A 17,515-nucleotide genomic window follows, 5' to 3' on the forward strand; every position below is an offset into this window, starting at 1 on the left:
AATTAAGTATACAATGGACAAGAAACAGGAAGCAGCGTTAGCGTCTGGTACGCTTCCAGTCAGGGTCGCCGGAGAAGCCTGCACCCCAGAGATGAGCAGCTAGTAGGATGGAGAAGGCCTTCCGGGTTGAGGGGCGGGGGTGGCTGTACAGAATTCAGAGATGAAGACTTTGGGCAACGAGGAAGTTTCTTCTAGTTCTAGACCATTATTTTATTGATAAGGACCCGGAGGCTCAGACAGCTTACAGAGCTTGACAAGGTCATGAAGAAAGTAATTAAAGCAAACGAGTTTCAACCCTTGGTGTCTGATGGGCCATCTGGGGCCATGTCCTCCATGAGAGAAATGAAATGACTTTGATGCCCAGGAGTGCCATGGGGAGGGAGTAGCCCTTCCCAGAAGGCAGCGTGGGAAGAAGAAGCAGGCAGTAGAAGAGCCTGCGTTTTCTAATCCCATCGGAGTTCAAGTCCGGTGTCTATCACTTATGAGTGGATTGACTTTAATTATAAGTCATTTTGCTTTTTCTGTGTCTGTTTGCTCATCTCTCAAATGAGGACAATAGTACCTTTCTGAGGTGCTTTCCAGAACGAAATGAGCTGGTTCCTATAGCCTCACGTGTTTGACAAGTGAGCGGGTCACAGGGACACTCTGTCTCAAGAGAAAACACCACGCTAAGCTTGCCTCTGCCAGGACTCCTCCAGGAGCAGCACAAGCACCAACCGGGTGGTCTTTTGCAACCAGGAGGCCCTTTAGGGCACCTTCAAGCCCTTGGGTGCCTTTGCTCTTGTCTATGAGTCGCCAGTGGTGGGTCAGTGGTAGAATTCTCACCTTCCATTCTTGAGACGGGGTTCACTTACCTGTAAGCAGAGGTGTGTGTAGCTAGATTACGCACAACTAGGAAGAATTATTTGGTGATCGGCTTCTGAACATCAGCCAGTGAACACCTAAGGGTTCCAACAGGCTGGTTCTCAGCCAATAATGGAGATGCTAAAGGATTCGGCAGCAGCGGTTCAGGTTACGTTTGCTTGGGGCGGTCCTGAGTCAGGGTCCAGCAGGGTGGCAGCTAAGAGAGCGTCTCCTTTGGATGAAATTGGTTAAATTGAGTAGAGGGTTGACTCTTGAGGAGAGCAAAGGGCACCCCTATGAAGATCAAGACGGTTCCTGAGCATCCCATTATTAATGGGAACAGAGAGAGAGAGAGAGAGAGAGAGAGAGAGAGAACACCACCATAGCTGTCGTAATAACAGCACACGCCCCGCGTGGCAGTAAGGCTAGCAGCGTCTCAACACTCCTTGCACGCACGCTACAGTGGCATGGTTTCCTTCAAAGCCATTCCTTTGGAAAGTTAAAACATTTACTCCAACCGGCTGCTGCTCTGGGTCAGAAAAGCATCTTCCTTAGGTCGGTGTTAGAGGATTTTAATTTCTTTAACTTTGGAAGGGAGGGAATGTTTTTCACCTTGGACTGCAGAGACTCCCAGGCAAGCTGTCCTGACCATGTATCTCAGCAGGTTCCCAACACAGAGACAGTGAAGAACCATGACTTAGGGAATGAAGTTTGATTTTTTTTTTTTGAAGCACCGAAAATACCTTTGGAGTCAGATTGAATGATTAATCTAGGAAAGAATCTAGAAGATCTGAAACACACGGAGTGGGTAAATTACTGAGAGAATTCCGTGTGGTTTGTAAACTGATCCTGAAGGAAAGAAATCCCAGAAAACAAGCCTTCGATCTGTTTTGACAAGTTTCTCTTTGAAATAAACGTCTAGATCTATCGAGGCGATCAGTTTCAAAGGGAAGAAGAGGCATTTCAAAGTCTCATGCTTGCTAAAAACAGAAAAGTGGAATATTCCAGTTAGTCGGCCTACCGATATTCTCGGTGCATCTGCTCTGCTTCCTGATTCTTTGCATAGTGCCTGAGGTCTTCTAAGCTCTCCAGCAGCCATCCAAAGCATAGCAATTAGTCTTTTAACCTGGAGCAACCCAAGAAGGAGAGTCAGGGAGAGGAAGAGAAATGAGATGTATGCCTAATTGCCTTTGTAAACAATTGCCCTGAGACCAGACCAGGTCTGAGACCAGACCAGAAAAACTGGATGGTGCCCACTTTTTTTTACCATAAAAGTGTGATTTGGGAACAAATTACAGAGCACATTAGTTTTCCATTCAACAAGTTGTAACACATTTTGTTTTGTGACACTGGTTGCAATCCATGTAACAACACTCTTCCTCTCTGCGTTTCTCCTGTCCACTCGTCCTTCCTTCCTGCCCCTTCCAGCCTCCTGAAGTTGGGTTTGGTTTTGGCAAATTCTACCCTGTTTAGCTCATCCACTGATCTCTGGGAGGGGTATGTCCTTCACAGATGCTAATGTCCACACTGCTGGGATGTCTGAGGATGTGCTCAATCCCAGGATTGAAGGATGTGTAAGGACCAGTGTCTCTAGGGGTCGACTAGATGCTATCCTACCACTACATTTAGTCATTTGTATGATTTGGAATTCTGCTCCACATTTTTTCCTCCTGCCCTGTCCAGGAGCTTCGAAGTGGCTGGGCACCTCCTGGGCAGGCTCGTGGAGACTGGCTTCACACGGCCCATTGGTCCTTCAGACTGTTTTCTTGAGCCTTGGATTTTTGTCGCTCTTCTGTACTGCAGATAAGAAAGCCCGATAGTCACATGCCCAGCTACTATGACTGAACTTTTTGACCAGAGCCCATGGAAGAAATCCGATCAAAAAGGGCAAAAGCAGAACAAAATTTCAATTTTGTATGGACTCTAGACTTTCTGGAGTCATGGAAGCTGGATCAGCCCCCAAAACGGTTGCCTTGAGATTTGTTTTGTTTCTTAATGATCTTTAAAGTTTAGACCAAAAATATCCCCTGAAGTCCTCATAAAACCAAATAGTTTCACTTAACAAGTAAAGAATGTCTGCCTGGAGCGGTGTGTGTTCTTTTAAAAGAAGATTTATCTGTGTGAGATCAAACCGACAACAGCAGCTTTGAAGATGCTGATAGGAAGCTCCGGGGACAGTGAGTTCATGTTAATGAGGGAGGGACGACACAGGGAGGGAGGGCGAGAAAGGGAGGCCAACTCGAAGAAGGAAATCCGCGTCCCTGAATTGTACGTGCAGAAACCCTAAGCGCTGCATGTTTCTGCCCTGCGTATTCTCAACAACCCAAAGATAAAATATTAAAAAGAAAACAAAACAACTTTATCATTGTTTTATTTTCAGGTCACAGACTACGTTCCAAATAGTGTTTCCTCTCCAATAATCACCCTTCACGATCCCTTATATTCATATAGCATTAAACGGGTTAATAACACTGCAATTTGAAGGCACATTACTGTCGACCAAACACGGATTCATTTATCCTTTTGTTTGGGTCTCACAGTTACACCCAGGAGGCTGTACCTTATTAGAGGTAGCCTGCTAGTATCTGAATTGTGGGCTCACATTTGAATGGTACTTTTTCTCTGACTTCTAAGTCTATTGGTTGTAAATTGATGAGATGGGTGGGGGGGTGATCAGTTATTCATTCCCTCTAATTCAATAATACCCTATTACCGTTGAAAGCATGCTCCCTGTCTCACTTGGATATCAGTGGAGTGTACATGTGAGCACATATGTGTTTGTCCATGTGTCTATATTCTATGAACACTTTTCTCCTCTTGCTCCATGGTGCCTAGTCTTCAACTTTCCTTCCTTATCAGGGAGGTAACATGGGAGAGAGGGAGGCAGGAGCACCAGAGATCTGTTACAGGACCCCACCCTGTGTGTAAATGAATGAAAGCTCCCCAGGAAACACCACCCCTTTGGCCATTTCAGTCACCTCCATATACACATAAAAATCCCCACCCTTCTCCACCAGACTCCTCCGGGCAGTGCTCTGCAGAGAGCCACAGCCACCTCAGTTCATGGACCACTTTACCAACTCTCTTTTTTCTAGCTCAGGTGCCTAGGAGAAGGGGCATTTGGCTCTAGCATCACAGGAGTTGTTACTTGGGGGTGGGGGAATTCAGGTTGGACTTCTTGGCTCCACTCTGGGACTGACCATACTGACTTTTGTTAGTGCCTTGGAGCTGGCTCTGACTCACAACACCTCTGTGTACATGGACCAGTACTGTACCAGCCCCACAATCATTGCTCCACCTGAGTCCATTGTTGCAACCATTGCCCTGAAAGTCTCCCTCTTCTTCTTTCCCAAGGACTGATAACTTGTCCAGGTACAGAAGACAAAGTCTCACCAACCTTGATTCTAAGGAACATCTAGATGTATTTTTTATTTGTAATTTTTTGTTCTGTTAGAAAGTTATGATTTTAAAAAATCATTTTATTGGGGGCTCGTGCAACTCTTATCACAATCCATACATCCATACATTGTGTCAAGCACATTTGTACATTTGTGGCCCTCATCATTCTAAAAACATTTGCTCTCCCCTTAAGCCCTTGGCATCAGCTCCTCATTTTCACCCCTCCCTGCCCACCCCATCTCCCTCATGAGCCCTTGATAATTTATAAATTATTATTTTGTCATAGCTTACACTGTCCGATGTCTCCCTTCACCCACTCTTCTATTGTCCATTCCCCAGGGAGGAGGTTGTATGCAGGTCCCTGTAATTGGTTCCCCTTTTCAACTCCACCCTCCTGTTAATCGCCACGTTCACCACTGGTCCTGAAGGGATCATCTGCCCTAGATTCCCTGCGTTTCCAGTTCCTATCTGTACCAGTGTCCATCCTCTGGTCTAGCCAGACTTGTAAGGTAGAATTGGGATCATGATAGTGGAGGGAAGCATTTAGGAACTAGAGGAGACTTTTATGTTTCATCTAGATGTATTTCTATCAAAACGCATTTGTTCCTTCTGTTGGCAGTCCATGGTATAATAAATATTTTTCACCTATACCATAATGCAAATCTATTAGTTCTTCTTTGGTCATTGTCTAGTTTTTGCATGAATATGAGGTGACTGAAAATATCCTGGCTTAGGTCAGGTGCACCTTAATTCTCAGTGACATCTTTGCTTTTTAATATTTTAAAGAGGTATGTTTGCAGCAGCTTTGTCCTATGCAATACATCATTCAATTTCTTGACTATTGCTTCCATGGGAATTGATTATGGATCCAAGTAAATTAAATCCCTGACAATTTTGATCTCTTCTGTCTTTATCATGATGCTGCTTACTGGTCCCGTTGTGTGGAGTTTGCTTTGTGTCGCAGGGTAATTCATAATGGGGTCTTTGATGATCTCATTCAGTAAATTATTTCTGTGTTCTTTTTTTTAAGCAGTCAAGGTTGAGTCATCTGCACATCGCAGGTTGTTGATGAGACTACCTCTCATCCTAATACCAAGTTCTTCTTCTTTTTGAAATAAAATTATTTTATTGGGGCCTCTTAGAGCTCTTATAACATTCCATGTATCGATTGTATCACATTTTCAAAACATTTTTACTTGAGCCCTTGGTATAAACTCCTCTTTTTTTCCCCCTCCCTCCTTCACCCTCCCACCCTTGTGAATCCTTGATCAATTATATATTATTATTATTATTTCATATCTTACACTGTCTGTGGTCTCCCTTCAGGGGGGCTATATATCCCACTTTATGATGGCTTCCCCCTTTCTCCCCCTTCCCCCACCCCAAACATCCCTCTACCCTCGTGATATCACTACTCCCACTGCTGTTTCTGAGGGGTTTATCTGTCCTGAATTCCATGTGCCGAGAGCTCTCACCTGTACCAGCGTGTGTTCTCTGGTCCAGCCAGATTTGTAATGTAGACCTGGGTGATGGTAGTTGGGGGGGTGAGGGGGGTATTCAGGAACTAGAGGAATGATGTGTGTTTCCTCGGTGCTATACTACACCCTGGTTGAATCAACCCTTCCTTATAACCCTTCTGTGGGGGTAGATATCCAATCAGGTTCTTCTTTATAGATGTCAGCTTCTAGGATTACTTGCTAAGCCTCCAGGCTGAATAAATACAGTGACAGGATACAACACTGAAGCACATCTTTTCTGATTTACACCTTACAGTATCTCTTTGTTCCATCCACACTGACTGCTTCTTGATCTATGTACAAATTCTGCTTGAACATAATGAAGTTTTCTCCAATTCCCATTCTTGCAATGTTACCCATAATTTGTTTCGATCCCTAGTATTGCATAATCAATAAAAGGCAGGTAAACACCTTTCTGGTATTATTTGCTTTCACCCAAGACCCATCTAATGTGAACAATAATGTCCTCTGCTCTATGTGCTTGAATTTCTGGCAATTCTTTGTGGATGTATGGCTGCACCTGATTTTCCATTATCGTCAGCAAAATGTTGCTCATGTGTGATAGTATTGATATAGTATTGTTTGGCAGTTTCTGCCTCCTAGGGGGTCACCTTCCTTTGAAATGGACACAAATAGGGGCATCATCCAGTCAGTCAGACAGATCTGACCATTTTTGTTTTTAGCATACACTAGTGAGCACTTCCTTGTTGCAACTGCTTATTGAAACAGCTCAATTTGTTTTTTCATTTCCTGGAGGCTTGTTTTTGCCCATTGCCTGCACTGTAGCTTGGACTTCTTCCTTCAATACCATCAGTTTTTTAAAATCATTTTATTGGGGGCTCGTACAACTCTTATCACAATCCATACATCCATCCATTGTGTCAAGCACATTGGTACATTTGTTGCCCTCATCATTCTCAAAACATTCGCTTTCCACTTGAGCCGCTGGTGTCAGCAACTCATTTTTCCCCTCCCTCACTTCACCCCTCCCTCATGAATCCTTGATAATTTATAAATTAGTATTATTTTGTCATATCTTGCACTGTCCAACATCTCCCTTCACCCACTTTTCTGTTGTCCATCGTCCATGGAGGAGGTTATATGTAGATCCTTGTAATCGGTTCCCCCTTTCCAACCCACCCTCCCTCCACCCTCCTGGTATCGCCACTCTCAGCACTGGTCCTGAAGCGATCATCTGTCCTGGATTCCCTGTATTCCAGTTTCTATCTGTACCAGTGTACATCCTCTGGGCTAGCCAGATTTGTAAGGTAGAATTGGGATCATGATAGGGGCTGTGGGGGGGGGGGAGCATTTAAGAACTAAAGGAAAGTTGTATGTTTCATCTTTTCTACACTGCACCCTGATTGGCTCGTCTCCCTGTAACCTTTCTGTAAGGGGAAGTCCAGTTACCTACAGATGGGTCTTGGGTGCCCAATTTGCACTCTCCACTCATTTACAATGATATGATTTTTTGTTCTTTGATGCCTGATGCCTGATCCCTTCAACACCTCATGATCACACAGGCTGGTTAGTTTCCTCCATGTGAGCTTTTTTGCTTCTGAGCTAGATGACTACTTGTTTACCTTCAAGTCTTTAAGACCCCAGACGTTATATCTTTTGATAGCTGGGCACCATCAGTTTTCTTCCCCACATTTGATTATGCACTCATTTGTCTTCAGCAATTATGTAGGGAAAGTGAGCATCATGGAATGTCAGTTGAGTAGAAGAAAGTGGTCTTGCGTTGAGGAAGTACTTAAGTAGAGGCCCAATGTCCATCTGCTACCTTAACACTAAACCTATAAATACATACACATAGATCTTCTTTCCCATCATCATATATAAATCTATTTACATATGTACATGCCTGTATTTAGACTTCTATAAATGCCCTTTGCCTCCTACTTCTTTTTTTTTTTTAATTTTAACAATTTATTGGGGCTCATACAATTCTTTTCACAGTTCATATATATACATACATCAATTGTATAAAGCACATCTGTACAGTCTTTGCCCTAATCATTTTTTTCTCTTTTCTTCTTTTACATTTTATTAGGGACTCATACAACTCTTACCACAATCCATACATATACATACATCAATTGTATAAAGCACATCCATACATTCCCTGCCCCAATCATTCTCAAGGCATTTGCTCTCCACTTAAGCCCCTTGCATCAGGTCCTCTTTTTTTCCCCCTCCTCCCTCCCCATTCCCCCCTCCCTCATATGCCCTTGGTAATTTATACCTCGTTATTTTGTCATATCTTGCCCTTACTTTCCTCTTGTCCCACTATTATGCTCAGCCTTCATTTGGGTTTCAGTAATTCCTCTTGGTTACATGCCCTTGATCAATCCCTGCCAGGCCTCTTACACCCTCCTTGTCACTGATTTTCGATCACTTGTTGTTCCCTTGTCCCTGGGTTGGTTAACACCACTTCCTTTCTTTCACCTCCCCCTCTCCCACGTCCCCCTGGAAATATCGGTCCATTGTTGTCTCCTCCAAATTGTTTATTCAGTCTATCTTATCTAGATAGACCTGTAGAGATAATAATATGCACAAAAACCCAAGACAGAGCAAAACAAAGCGACAAAAGAAAACAAAACTACAACAACAACAAAAACCATGACAAAAAGAGAGAGAAAAGCCTGTAAATAGTTCAAGGTTTGTTCGTTGACCTTTAGGAGTGTTTTCTGGTCGAGTCTGATGGAGTGCCATGCCCTGGCCCCAGTCTATTTTTGGTACTCCCTCTGGGACTTCCTTGCTCTGCTCCCCTTGCTGTTCTGTTGCACGCCTTCAGTGTTTTGCCTTAGTGTGGTGGGGTCACAGTGGACGCAGTTTCCACACTGTCTCCAGTGTTGTCCCCTGTAGAGCTATGGTTCAGTGAGGGATGTCCTGTCCTGGTCGTATAATACCATCAGTTCTTGATCACATGCAAACTCCTGAAATGGTCGAATGTAAGTGAGTGTATGCATTCCTTATATTTCCTTGTAGTGTTTCCTGCATCATTCAATATTTTGCACATAGGCTCTTTCAGTATTGAACTTGGGGCTTTAATAGTTTCTTCTGTTCTTTCAGCCTGAGCAATGCTGAGCACGCTCTTCTCTTGATTTTCTAACTACACACCTTTGCCCCTTTATTCTAATATTTTACTTTATCTTCTTGAGTCTTCTGCACATTTACTTCATTGCTTCTTCCATTTATTTAGTCACTACTCTAGATTCAAGAAAAAGTTTCTGAGCCTCTTTTTCCATCATTTTAGTTTTTTCTTTCTTTTAATGGCCTTTTGCTTTCTTCATTTATGATGTAATCCCATAATTCATCTGGTCTTCGGTCCTTAGTGTTCAAAGTCTCAAATCTGTTATCAAGATGATCTCTGAATTCAGGTGAAATACACGCAAGGTCATACTTGGGCTCTTGTGGAATTGCTCTACTTTGCTTCAGCTTCAACTTGAATTTGCATTTGAGCAATTGTTGGGCTATTTCACAATTGGCCGTGGTCTTGTTTTGATTGATGCTATTGTGCTTCATCATTATTTCTTTTTGCTAATCCTCGGTTTCTTTTCTCTCCATACGAAATTAGGGATTAATTTTTCTATTTCTATGAAGACTAGTGATAGGATTTGGATTGGAATTGCCTTGTATTTATAGATTGCTTTTGGTGATACTTACATTTTCACTATATTAAGCCTTCCATCTATGATCATGAAAAATTCTTCAATTTATATGTCTTTTGGTTTCTTGTACGAGTGTTTTATAGTTTTCCTTGTACAAGTCTCTGGTTTCTCTGGTTTGGTTTATTATTAAATATTCCATCTTTCCATGGTTTTCATAAATGATACTGCTTTTTAAGATTTCTTTTTCCGAGATCTCGTCCTTAATATAAAAGAAACTTGTTGATTTTTGTATGTTGATGTTATAGCCTGCTACATTCCTAAATGTGTCAGTCTCAGTATTTTGAGCCTTTGAGTCTTCTATATATAAAATATTATCATTTACACACACACACACACACACACACACACACAGAGTTTTTGCTTCGTTGCCAGTTTTGGCACTCTGATTTCTCTTTTGGTGTCGAATAACTCGGGACTGCATTGACCGCGAGTGATGGCCAAAGGCAACACTGCTTCCACTCAAAGGGCAGACACATTCAGTTTCTCTCCATCAAACAAAATGCTGGCCATCAACTCTGCATATACGTCCTTTATTATGTTGAGAATGTCCTTTCCATTCTGATTTTCTCGAGAGCTTGGTCATAAATGAACGTTGGGTTTGTCCAGTGCCCTTTCTGTATTCATTGATATCATCATGTCTCTTTTCTTTTGTTTTATTTATGAAAAGTTCATTTCCACAGAGTCTATTCCAATTCATAACAACTCTATAGGAAAGGATAGAACTGCCCCTGTGGGTTTCCATGACTGTAACTCTTTACAGGAGGAGAAAAGCTCACCTTTCTCCCTTGGAGTGGCTGGTGGTTTCAAACTGCTGGCCTTGCAGCTAGCAGCCCAATATGTAACCCACTATGCCACCAGGACTTATTTCATTTATAGAGAGGATTACATTGATTGTTTTACTAATAGTGAACTATCTTTGCATAACTGGCATAAATCTCACTTGGCCATGTTGTATTATTTTAATGTTTAAAAATGTTTTGTTTGTTTAAATCATTTTAAAGGGGGGGGTCTTACAGCTCTTATAAATTCCATACATCGATTGTAGCAAGCATACTTGTACATATGTTGCCATCATCCTTTCCAGAACATTTGCCACTTGAGCCCTTGGTATAAGCTCCTTTTTTGCCCCTCCCTCCCACATTCTCCAACCCTCATGAATCCTGGATCAATTATATATTGTTATTATTGTTTTGTATCTCCCTTTACCCACATGTCTGCTATTCGTCCCCTTTGGGGGGGTGGCTATAAGTGATGGGTTCCCCCTTTCTCCCCCTTCCCCTTGTTGAAATTTTTACATGTATGTTCACAAGGAATACTGATCAATTGTTTTCTATTCTGATGATGTCTTTGTCTGTTTTGGGCATCAAAACTTATACTTACTTTATAAAATGAGTTTGGTTGTTTGGTGTCTTTTTCAATATTCTGCAATAATATGTGTAGAATTGCTGTCAACGCTTCTCTAAATGCTTGGTAAGATTTCCCAATGAAATAATCTTATCCTTAATTCTTTGTTGTTAGGAGTCTTTAAATGACCTGATCTCTAGTTTATAAATCTCCCTTAAGCATTTTTTTTGGTAAGATTGGTCTTGTTTTTACAAATTCTGCTAGTTTTCCTTGTCTGAAAATGTCTTTGTTTCTACCTCATGTCTGAGGAATAATTTTGCTGAATCCCTGACTGGCAATTGTTTCTTTCAAGGTTTTATGTATATTATTCAATTATTCTTTTGTCTGCATGGTTTCTATTGAAAAATAAAAGCTTATTCTTTTTGGTTCACCTTTATTTCTTTCTTCCCACATTGCTCTCAGGATTCTTTTCTTTCATGCTAGAACTTTAACTATGATATATAAATTTCTTTTGGGGTCAACTCTGTTGGCATTCTTTCAGTTTATTAAAGGACTGTTTTCTGTTCTGCTATGATGCTAGCAGGAAAGTATTTCTTAAACTATTTTTTCTTTATTTTTTCATTTTTTTCTGATCTAGAATGTTCATCAAATGTAAGTTGTTCTTGATAGTGTCTGATAGAATTCTTAGGTCTTCTTTGACTTTTTAAAAAATAGATTGTTCTTGTAGTTTGGGCTTAAGAGATTTCTCTTTAAATTCACTTACTTGGCTTTTCATATAATCTACCAGCCTGGAAAGACAAATTGAGAGAGAATGGCATCAGATACATTGTCAAAAAGAACATTTCAAGATCCACTTGAAGTGCAAAGCTGTCAGTGATCAGATGTCCATAATTGTATAAGGAAGACTAGTTAGTACAACTAGTATTACTCAAATTTACATGTCAATAAATGCTAAAGATGAATAAATCTAAGACTGTAAACCAGTTTTGCCATTGGAAAATTCTCAAGCATTAAATCCATATGCATTGATAAATAAGTGAGTCCTATAGCTGGTTCAGCAAATCCTGGCTTAGGGACACTGCGAGGAGCCTAAAAACAGTCTAGAGATCTATGTGGTTCAGCAGTGTACTGGGTGATATTTGAGCTTCTCCATTGATTTAGAATTTTGCTGGATGAAAACCCTGGGGTGTGCAGACATGTAACACACTTAACTGCCAATTGAAAAGTTGGAAGTTCAATCCTTCAATCTGTTCAGAGATTCCTCAGAAGAAAACCCTAATCTACTTCTGAAACACCGACCATTGAAAACCCACTGGAGTATAGTTCCCTGACATTTGTAGGGTTGTAAAGAATCAAGTAGATTTATAGGCACTATTGTGTCCTTGGCTCTAAAGATATTTTTGGTTTGAATATTTAACATATGAGCAACAAATTGCTCAATATATTTCTGTATTGGTTTTCTAAGGTTTCCAAAAGCTTATAAACTGGGCAATTTACAAGAAGAGAAATGAATTGGCTCACAGTTCAGCAGGCGCTAAGTCTGCCTTAGGGCCATGCTCACTCAAAGGGGGGAAGAGACTCATAGCCCCAGGAGTTCCTTGGTTTGCAGCTGCATGAATCTTTATTGTCATATGGTGTTTTCCTGCTCTATGTTCATCTGTGTCTCTTTTCTTTTTCTTTTTTTAAAATCTTTTTATTGGGGCTCATAAGGCTCTTATCACAATCTGTACATACACCAATTGAGCAAAGCACCCTTATACATTCGTTGCACTCGTCCCTCTCATAATTCACCTTCCACTTGGGTTCCTAGAATCAGCTCGGTTTCCCTTTTTTTCCCCCCATCCCCCTCCCTCCCTGATCCCACCCCTGGTCCCTTGATAGTTTATAAATAATTATTATATCTTATGTGTCTCTTTTCTTTTAGAGGACACAACTCATATTGGATTAGGATCTAACCTACTCCAACATGCTCTATTTAGCTTAACTGACAGCATCTTCCAGAACCCTATTTCCAAACAAGGTCACATTAACAGGTAGTGGGTAGTAGGATTTCAACATAACTTTTAGGGGAACATAATTCAATCCATAACAATTTCAATACAGCCATCCTTCTGTATTCACAAGTCCTATGTCCTCAGAGTCAACCAATTGAAGATTGAATGGGGGTGGAAGTATGGAGAAATGGCTAAAAAACAAACAAACCCTAAAGTGGCCAAAGGGAACGATTTACATAGCATTGACTTTGTATAAGGTGCTACTGATTTAGCGGGCTGTGCATTAAATTTCTATGAACCACAAGGTCAACGGTTTGAACTCACCAACTACTCACAAGACAAAGATGAGGCTGTTTGTTCTCATAAAGATTTAAAGTCTCTGAAACCAGAGAGGGCAGTTCTGCTCTGTCCTATAGGGTCACCATGAGTCCGAATCATCTCAGTGGCAGTGAGCTTGGATTGTTGAGTGAGGTGGTGTAATCTGGGTCTGAAGGGCTGATTTGAAGTGTACAAGAGGTAGACATGCAAATAGGGTGCCATTTTTTCTATGGGACTTAAGCATCCACAGATTTGGGCATACTTGTTGAGTCCTGGGATCAGCCCCTAGCGATGTGAGGGGATAGTAGTATAGCATTATGTAGTAGAAAGAGAAGATTAGTAGATTCCTTTTTATGAAGGACAACCTCTGTCCTCTGACACCCTTGGCTTCCATTCTTTCTTTATTTTAATTTTTAAAATAAAATTTATGTATTGTGTTCCTGCTTCCTTTCTTCCCTGACCCCACTTCCATGGCAACTCCATAATCATCATGGTCTGCTTCTTTTAGTGTGAAAACCAATTTTTACATTTCTTTTTAATAATAATTGTCTCATACAGTGTTTGTCACTTAGCGTAATATCTTTCTAATCTATCAGTGTCGCACAGTGCTCAGCAGTTCCATCATTACTTTTTAGGGATGCACCTGATTCCGCAGAGCCATCATTCTCGTTTAGAACTTTTATTCATACTTAAGTTCTTGCCTCCAGACTTTTGTGTATTTCTGCTAAATACACTAATCTTAAAATCTCTGAGTATGTCATCAACCTGTTCAAACTCGTTCTGCAGTTCCCCATGAACACAGTGGAACCCAAACATGTTAATTGGCTATTTAAGTCTCTCTAGAGCAGAGGTTCTCAGCCTGTGGGTCGCAACCCCTTTGGGGGTCAGACGACCCTTTCACAGGGTCTCCTGATTCATAACAGTCACAAAGTAGCAATGAAAATAATTTTATGGCTGGGGGGTTACCACAACATGAGGAACTGTATGAAACGGTCGTGGCTAGGAAGGTTGAGAACCACTGGGCTAGAGTCTAGTTCCAACTTAGCAAGTTAGCTATATGTCTATCAGTTAAGACCAGCTTGGTGTCATACTGGTTCTATGACTTCCCAGCTATGTGATCGTGGTGGGCAAATGAGTAAATTTCTCTAAGTCTCAGTTTCCTCGTTATTCAAACTTTTAGTAGCAATAGTCCCCATCATGGTGGCTCTACAGATAAAATGAGAGAACGCATAGAAAGTGCTATATTCAGGCACCTCATATACATAAGGAAGATCCATTATTACTTTCAGCCTATCACCTCCAATTAAGTGGCAACTAAGCTGATGCTAAACTTACCCTCCTTGCTTGGGGGCTCTTGCTCCGGACATATGTTCACTTTATCTTTTTCAATTATCCTTGGCCCCTTAACAGTTCCTTAGTCTCACTGTTTGTCCACACTTTACGTCTCCGTCAAGACCCAGCTAAGATGACACTCCATGGCGTCTTCCTTCACTCACCAGTGCTCATGCTGTTCTCTGTCCTTTCAGCCCAAAACTTGAAAATTACAGAGAGCTTTTGCAATTTTCTTTAAATGTATGTATCTAATTTATCTTTGTGTTCTAATATTAATTTTGACCTGTTGATATTGGTTTTTAATTAATTTGAAAATTTATTGGGTGAAGATATACACAACAAAAAGATCATTCAAATAGTTTGGGTACTTTGGAAAAACAAATCCACAGAAACTCATGTATAAGACAGAGTTTTATATAAAGGTTATTGAAAATTTATTGGGTGAAGATATACACAACAAAAAGATCATTCAAATAGTTTGGGTACTTTGGAAAAACAAATCCACAGAAACTCATGTATAAGACAGAGTTTTATATAAAGGTTAAGTGCTCATCAAAAAAACATCCCAACCTAGTGCTGCCCAAGCCCACAAGTCCAACATTAGCCCATATGTCTGACACCAAACCACAAAATCCTCCTTCATCTCAAAAAACACATGCAACGATGCCGACTGCAGGAGGAAAGCTGAGTCAGTGAGCGTGTAAGCATCTCAGGGCTGGCAGCTACAGCACCCAGGGCTGCATCAGAGTAGGTCCATGTGGCGTCTTGTCAGGGATTTCTTGCAGGAAGTGAGCCTTGCCAGCTGAAGCAGGGAACTGGCTAAGGCACCTGCACCCTGGTCCACCCATCAGAAAGCAAGTGACCCGAAAACTAGAAAGGTGAGGTTCACCAAGCCATTATCTCTCCACCCTTCAATCAACTCCACATGTGTTTATCAGCCAGGTTGATACAATAAACTAACGACCTCAATTTTGTAGAAACATAAATCAGTGACATTGATGACATTCTTCAAGTTGTGCCCCTATTTTCACTATCATATTCCAAAGTATTCCCCACCACCACCAACATAGACTCAATGCACCCTCAACAAAAATGTCCTTCCCCCCCCTCTTCCACCCTTGATAACCATTAATAATTTTTGCTTTGGGGAATCAAATCAATGGCAGTGAATTTGGTTTTGAATTTTGTCATATATTTCAGGTGGTAGCATATGAACAAAAAACGATGATAGAAACCCAAGCTAAACTGAAGGCATTGGAAAAATGTAAGGTTCCAGGAATTGAAGAAACACCAATTGAGATATTTCACAAACAGTGCAATACTGGAAATGCTCGCTCCTGTGTGTCGAGAAATTAGGAGGTCAGCTACCTAGCCGATTGACTAGAAGAGTTCTGGACGTGTGCCCATTTCAAAATGTGAAAATGATCGCAACCAAGTAAAGACTTGAAGAAGATAATTCAAAAATAGGTTCTACATTATGCCTACAGAGAACTGTCAGAAGTTCAAGCCAGATTCCGAAGGGGATGTGGAATGAGAGATATCATTGCTGATGTCAGATGGATCTTGGCTAAAAGTTGAGTAGACCAGAAAGATGTTTACTTGTGAGGTTTTTTTTGACAATGAAAAGGCATTTGACTCTGTGGATCATAATAAATTATGGATAACATTGCACAGACTGACAACTGAAGGAAAATTCATTGTGCTCATGCAGATCCAGAGGCAGTCATTCAAACAGGAAAAGGGGATCCTATCTGGTTTAAAATCAGGAAAGGTGAGGGTCAAGTAGGTATTTTTCCCTGTACTTATTCAATCTATAGGCTGAGTGAAAAATCTGGGAAGCTTGACTATATAAAGAGGAATGATATCAGGATTGAAAGAAGTCTCAATAACAACCTGCAATATGCAGACAACACCTTTTGCTTACTGGAAGGGAAGAGGACCCAAAACACTTACTGTTGAAGATTAAAGACTACAACTTTCAGTGTGTATCCTACCTCAACTTAAAAAAAAAAATCCTTACAAACTGGACCAATAATCTACATCATAGTAAGTGGAGAAAAGATTGAATTTGACAAGGATTTCATATTTCTTAGATCGACAATCAACTCCTATTAAAAAAAACAATCAAGAAGGGAAACAATGGTGCTTGAGCAAAATGGTGGACTAAGCAGACATGGTTACCCAGGCTGTGTGTAACCAAGACATGAGAGAGCAAATGGAGTAGATTCGGGTGAGAATCCTACAGTGCTGAGCTTTTGAGAAATGAGTAGAGAAATGGATTGAATACTGATTAGAAGAAGCTGAACAAAAGCAGCATGAGAGGAGGCCAGTTGGGTGAGTGGATGGCATGGCCATTTTGAACTTTGGCAAGCAGCATTCAACCAGGACAGGGTCCCATCAGATAACACAAACTCTCCCACTGGTTGCTGGAGTCAACCAGAAAATCTGCCTCTCCTTCTGTTTCCTCCTCCCTCTTGGTAGCCAGAAGGATACCAGCCATCACCCTCATCCACCCAGTAGCTAGTGACACACACTCCCCTCTCCCAGCCCCTACTCTGCTTGAGATCAGAGCTGTTCTTTTATTGATCTAGCTCCAGGTGCTTCACCCATGTCAGAGGGTGCTTACACTCCACCCCACCAGATCATCAGAACACATCATGCTGAATGAACGAACTGTCCCCACACACCTTGCACAGGCAAGAAACCCTTCCACAAGCAGTCACTCTGCCCACAGCTGCCCTCGGGGCCTGAATTAGTTCATTCTGGGAACATGTACCCTGGCCTCAGGTACCCTCTGAGCTGGCACAAACCACTTCCAGATCAGGTGCCCTAAACCAGACACCACCTAGGGTGGCAGGAACTCCTTCTAGAACTGGACACCCCACATTCTCTATACTCCCCCTCCTTTCCCCTAAGAGCTCTTTGACTGGCAGAGGGCACTGACCCACATCAGTGCCCTGTCCCCTCCACATTTTTTTCCTTTCTGAGTCCTGATAAGCCTCCCTATTTTCTCCTTTCTTTGTTTTATTTTCTTCCCCTTTCCTTGTTTTTATTTTTTCATTGCTTTCCTTTCCTTCCATTTCTTGTCTCCATC

This window comes from Tenrec ecaudatus, chromosome 5 (genome assembly GCF_050624435.1).
Source record: "Tenrec ecaudatus isolate mTenEca1 chromosome 5, mTenEca1.hap1, whole genome shotgun sequence".
Classification (NCBI taxonomy): Eukaryota; Metazoa; Chordata; class Mammalia; order Afrosoricida; family Tenrecidae; genus Tenrec; species Tenrec ecaudatus.